This window comes from Sinohyriopsis cumingii, unplaced genomic scaffold (assembly GCF_028554795.1).
Source record: "Sinohyriopsis cumingii isolate HCF-2022 unplaced genomic scaffold, ASM2855479v2 utg001710l, whole genome shotgun sequence".
Taxonomy (NCBI): domain Eukaryota; kingdom Metazoa; phylum Mollusca; class Bivalvia; order Unionida; family Unionidae; genus Sinohyriopsis; species Sinohyriopsis cumingii.
This window is the reverse complement of record NW_028316037.1, coordinates 135,671-142,215: the sequence shown is the minus strand read 5'-3', so window position 1 is coordinate 142,215 and position 6,545 is coordinate 135,671. Positions and strand designations below refer to the sequence as shown.

Here is a 6,545-nt window from a genome sequence, read left to right as displayed (position 1 = left end):
TTCACCGAACACATCGACCTAAAAAACATTCGACAATACGAAGGCTTGATCAAGTGCAAAGTTTTGCCTCCCACGAACCTATACCATCCCGTCTTACCTCGCCATTGCCAAGGCAAACTTATGTTTCCTTTGTGCCGTACTTGTGCCGAAACGTGCAACCAAGATCAACCTTGTCATCACACCCAGGAAGAACGGTCCTTGACGGGGACATGGGTCAGCGTAGAATTGTTCAAAGCTCTGAACATGGGATACCAACTGTTAGAAGTGTACAAAATTTGCCACTTTCCCAAGACACAATAATTCCACAAGGGTGACCCCACGCAGAAAGGCATTTTCGCAGACTACGTGGATGCCTTTTTGAAACTGAGCAAGAAGCCAGTGGCTATCTGTCCTGGTGTCACACTCCCGAAGACCAAAAGACATTCAGAGAGAAATTCTGGGCACAAGAAGGCATTACTTTAGATCACATTGAGAAAAACGAAGGCAGGCGATCATTTGCCAAAGTGATGTTAAATTGCTTGTGGGGTAAAATGGCACAATGACCGTGTTTACCCAAGACGGAGTATTTGACCGAACCTTCCCGCTACTTTCAGATGATTCACGACAAAGCCAAATTCATGAAACACGTGGACGTCGTTCGTGAGGATTTGATCTTGGTGAATTACGAAGAAGATCTGAACTTTGTAGAAGATGACCCCTTTGGAAATGTCATCATTTCAGCTTACATGACAGCTCATGCTCGCTTAAAATTGTACGAAGCTTTAGAACTGTTAGGGGAACGTGTCTTGTACTTTGACATGGACAGTTGCATTTATATCGATCACCCGAGTCAACAGCACCCTGACATCGAAGGAGACCGTTTAGGAGCCTGGACAGACAAGCACCCCGATGACAAGATTCTAAGTTTCGTCAGTGGCGGTCCCAAAAATTACGGCTACGAATACTGGGACAAACAAGGAGAAGTGCACACAAAGTGTAAAGTGAAAGGACTTACTCTGAATTATCGTACCAGTCGAGTGGTCAACTTTGGCATATTGAAAGAAGCCTTGCAGTCTAGAGAAAGTGACCACCTATCAACCCAACAAGATTGTACGTTTACCCACACACCACATCGTCAGTCGACCCTTGGAAAAGTCTATCAAATCGTGTAGCAGAAGTGAGTGCGGCTTCCCACCCACTTTACTTTGCCGTATGGACATGTCGGTATAAAACATTGGTTGTAAGAGGATAGCCACCCACCAGAAGGATGACTTCGCCGCAGCAAGAATCGAGTGAGAAATCCAGTGAGAACTCCAAGTTCAAACCCTACCATTTTCCAGTCTTCTTACCTGACTATTGTGATTGTGCCCGTCGATTGGACACGTTTCAAAAATGGCCTACGGATAGGGAAGGATTACCTTCTTCGTATGTTTTAGCTAGAACAGGATTTGTCTACTTCGGACCTGAGTCAGGATTGGGATACGAAGTACAGTGTTTCGCTTGTGGACTGAAGTTACGAATGGATCTATGTATCTACAAAGATTCAGCTATTCTGGAACATACTCGATGGTCTCCGCACTGCCCTTACCTTTCAATGGCCTTTCCACCCATTAAACTACGGTACAATTATGACGGTACCTTAGAGACAGTACCTTCCAAAACTAGACGTAAACACATTGCATCCTATTTCATTGTTGTTTCTTTTCCACATAATAGCTTATTTTTTATAAAATGTTAAACTTTACTAATTTTTTTTTCAAGATCACTTTAGTTTGCAAAAATATATCTTGTCATTTATTGGCATTCTACATTGAATTTTGTAAACTAGCTATAAACCTGACCTAATTACTCAACTTAACTGCTGACAGAAACAGTCTACAGTAAATGTATTTCATTTCTATAGCTCGATGGATAAACATTACATCTTTTAAAGCTGTGCACAGAATAGTCCGACATATCACAAGTCAGGAAAACATGGGGGTGGTATCCCCTGTGTCCAAAATTAATATCATTTTGAATAGAATATTCTAGTGACAATTGCCTCTTTTCAAATGGTAAGCATTGCTTTTTTTATTTTCGTCAATCTGTCAAATTTGGTATGCATTTTGCTTTAATATTTGAGATGGAAACCTTAGGTGCATAGAAATGTCAGACAGCATTGTACATCATGGATGGTGTCCAACATACTTTTATGATCATAAAACAAAATCCCATTTTTTAGTTATGGCCACTGATTTAAAAAATATTCATCCAAGCTAAATATAATAATAATAATAATGAGGACTTTGTATAGCGCCTAATCTTTAGAAGCTCTAAGCGCTTTGCAACATTAGACAACATAAAAACATACACAATGATATGATTACAAAAACAAACACCATGAAATTAGAAAACATAAAAAACATGCTGAGAATATTTAAGGTAGTTAACATTATTAAGTCATTAAGTTTGTTTTTGTAGTCAGAATAAGTAGTTTTGAGAGCACTCTTGAATGGGATCACTGTGTCTTTGTGTCTAAGTTCAGTGGGCAATTCATTCCATGTTGCTGGGCCCTGGTATGCAAAAGAATGCTGTCCATGTGACTTTGTTTTCATAGTGAGAATAATGAGTATATGATTGTCGGAAGAGGAGTGTAAGTATCTTGCGTGTGTGTACACATAGGTGAGGTCGGATAGGTATGTTGGACTAGAGTCTGTCAGTGAAACGTAGCACAGAGAACTAATGTTGTGTTTGATTCTGGATCGAATGGATAGCCAGTGTTGGGTACAGAGCAGCGGGGAGGTGTGCTCTGATTGTGGTACTCTAAGTATGATCCAAGCAGCTATGTTTTGAACTTTTTGAAGTCTCTGCAGTAGATATTAAGATGAACCAGACAGAATTGAGTTACCATAGTCCAGTCTTGAAAGCAGTAATGAACACACAAGTGTTTTAGTGGCATCAACTGAAAGATATCTGAGAATGGAGCTGATGCGTCTCAGCTCAAGATACGCAGCCTTGCATATGTTCATGACATGTTGGTGCAATGTGAGAGTACTGTCCAGAGTAACACCTAGGTTTTGTACTGATTGTGTGAATTTAATGTTGGTGTTGCTGATATTTATTGTGTGAGGTAAAGGATGTGAATGAGAAAGTCTTTGTGTTGTAATCAGAATGGCCTCAGTTTTATCATCATTCATCTGCAGCTTGTTACAAGTCATCCATGATTTCACATCAGAAATGCACATCTCTACACCTTGGATGGTAGCATCAACTTCAGTTGGGTGGCTAGATTTGTATATTTGGGTGTCATCAGTGTACAATTGGTGAGACACTGGACGATGATCTATGACACTTGAGAGCAGCTGAGTGTATAGAGTGTAGAGAACAGGTCCAAGAACAGACCCCTGTGCAACACCACAACATAGATCAACTGGGCTGGAGTGTAATCTATTTGCAGACACAATTTGTGTCCTGTGGCAAGGGCGATATGCAGATTGTACATTGCTAAAAAGACTGTTTGAATTCAGACAAGATGCAAGCTGGGATTGAACAACCTTTTGTAAGATTTTTTATATGAATTGGAGATTAGAAACCGGGCAGTAGTTCTTTAAATCCTTATGGTGTAGTGTTAGTTTCTTCAGCAGAGGTTTTACAATGGGAGTTTTGAAAAATGATGGAAATTATGCTGATGAGAGAGAGGTATTAATAACATCAGTTAGTGAAGGCAATACTGGATCTAAGCACTCAAGCAGCAGTAATGTTGGAATTGGATCAAGTTCACATGACTTTGGTGCACTCTAGGATGATTATTTAAAGATGAAAATCTCAAGTGGAAACCTTTCTGGTCAGCCATCTCATCCAAAACCTCCTGAAATGGAGAGTATTTTGCAGACTCCAAGATTTCCTCTTATCCTGCTGGTATGTTCTATTTAGTTTATCTGGTCTCTTTTTATTTTTTATCAATTGCTTTTATACCATGCCACAATTGGAAATTCTTTATCAAAAGTATGTATAAATTTCATCATTTTTCTGTCTGTTTAATAAGATGTGTTTAAGAGTACTTACTTACTCATGATGCTGTATATATGAGATTAGATGTTTTGTTAAAAAAGAATGCATTTTGTGATATATTGTATCACTGCTTTATATACAGTGGTCATTGCAACCAGTATGCATTTTGTTTACATGCCAAAAAACCCAGTCTGATTTCTTTGTTTCTTTTTTACTGCAATTAAGGAGTAGTGATAATCTTTATACTCTTAGCTGCATCCAGAAGGACAACACCATCACCATCCCCATCCACTCTGGAGTGGAGAATATAAAGATTTCTCTCTGCCAGTTCCTCTGCAAGTAGTAAGTATTGAGGATGGAAAAAAATGTACATTATATAATAATGAAACAAATACTACAGGTGTTGACTTTTATATAATCTCTTATTTCATTTACAGCTCTTTAAATACGAGTAGGTCAATTATACACTGTATTTATGAATTTAATTCTCATCTAAGGTAGTAGAACTGTTTTATGTTTGACAAAATGTTGGGTAATTTGTGGTCATACACTAAAAACACATTTTGTAGCATTTAAAAATGCTTATGTTCAATGCACGTAAAACTCATTGGTTTGTTGTCACTTCAGTTGATAATAGTCTTGTCATCTTGTAGACATTTTGAATGTTAGTGTTCAATGCTAAGGTCATATACATTGATTCAACATCAAAATTTGTTTGCAAAATGGAAGATTATGACATGAAAGCACAAGCTCTTGTAGCTTTGGTACTGTTATTTCAGAACATTGTGAGATGTTAATTAATTAAATTATAGGTCATAAAACATACTGTTCAAGACTTATTTGTGCACATAAACAATGAATTGTTTTTCATTGATGTGTCGACTGTTCATCATTCCATTGGTTTTTTTATTTTTCTTTCTGATGTATACCATTGTCTTGTGTAAGTCAGACGCCTAAACCATCTACATTGAATGCAGACTTTACAGACACCAGCAGTGAAACAACATATCCAGGGAATAAAAAAATAAAGGATTATAGGGAAAAGTTTTCATATAAACTGTACAAAAACCATGTATTTCATTTCATAAATATATTTCATAGTTAAACCCATGTTCACTGTACAGATCTTTTTAAGGAGTTTATAATAATGATCTTGATCTTTCAAAACTAATTTCATCACAAATCTGTTACAGATTTCCAGTTCAATGTACGTATGAAACTGGACACAAATATTGAGAATTTGCAGGAGCAGCTGGCCCTCCAAGTTCATACACAAGGCCCAGACACAGAATATAGAGAAGAAATTCTTGCAATGCCATGTGATTCAGTGGAGGAACTAGAGGGCCTTTGCCAGAGGTTGGAGGAGAATCCCAAACTCTCCAAGAAGATGGTAAATTGGGGCTTTATTTTCTATTTAAAAAAACTGTTATAACCTTTATTTGCTGTTGTGAACCTCAATATGCATTATGCAAGTTCTGCAGTGCCTGTATAATTATTTTTGGGGGTGGGGTGAACATGTAGTGGTCGGCTGTTTTGTCTTACGGATGTAGGCCAAAACATGTTTAGAGATGAACATGTAACAGGTATTTTACTACATATACACTATTACATATTATGTGGCTACTTTAATTCAATCCTTGAATGAATGTCATTTATGAAGTTAATAGATTCACGGTGGTTAATTTGGTTTATAATTGCTATTAGTACATTGTGTTGCATAGTTAATGTTATCAAATTTTTTTCAAGTTAGAGAAATTAAATTTGCTTGCAAAACCATGGCAAAAAATAACTATATACAAGCATATTTTGTCACATCGATCATGAAATACTACTACTAATAATAATATCAAAATCAAAAAATAGTAATATTATTATTATTATTATTTTCAGATATGCTACTTGAGCTCCCTTGGCAGGTTTACAATTGGGGATAGTGTCTGCAGGATGATGAAAAAGCTTAAAACAAAAAGACTGGCCAGAGTATAGTCCAAAGGGACGTAAAGGGAAAAAAGCATTTCAAGAGCTTGTGATATGTCAGGTTTTGATAAGTAAGTATGGCTTGATTTAAATTGTGTTTTTCATGTGACTTGCCAGAGATTTTTAAATGAATTGATAAAGTAACTTGAGACACATTTCAAAGTACATGTTTTAAAAATATTCCATTGATTATTGCTGGCATTTAGAAAAATGCAATGCATCCTTTGTTGTGAAACTTATTTTAAAACATTGTATTACTCATGCAGAAGCCTGCTTGAAAACTATTGGCAAAGCAAAGGCAAATGGAATGGAAGAGACCATATCAGAGACCCTCAAATATGCACCCAACCAACGCAGAATGATAAAAAACAAGGTAATCCAAATGACTCTTATTTCATCAATATTGGATTCAGTTTCGTCTTTTAAAGCATAGTATTTGCAAAGCGGATGCATTTCTAAACTGATAACAAAATCAGCTTATCCTATTGCCCAGGACTATCAGAGCTAGAGTCCAGCTAACTACAATATGCATATATCTTGTCTGATCGGACAAGTGCCTCCATTTGGAATTTTTATTCACATGAAATATTTGGATGAAA

At 36.9% G+C, this 6,545-nt stretch overlaps 1 long non-coding RNA gene across 2 annotated transcripts; it reads left to right on the top strand.

Annotated features, from left to right (window-relative positions):
• The first annotated feature begins 1,729 nt into the window (after positions 1 to 1,729).
• Positions 1,730 to 6,321, top strand: LOC149771705 (uncharacterized). Of its 2 annotated transcripts, XR_016418168.1 has the most exons (5): positions 1,730 to 3,876; positions 4,222 to 4,311; positions 5,163 to 5,359; positions 5,860 to 6,017; positions 6,213 to 6,321. It is a non-coding gene; the product is annotated as an uncharacterized LOC149771705 (long non-coding RNA). The 2 variants fall into 2 exon arrangements; XR_016418167.1 differs by lacking the exon at positions 6,213 to 6,321 and having other exon boundaries at positions 5,860 to 6,174.
• The last annotated feature ends 224 nt before the right edge of the window (positions 6,322 to 6,545 follow it).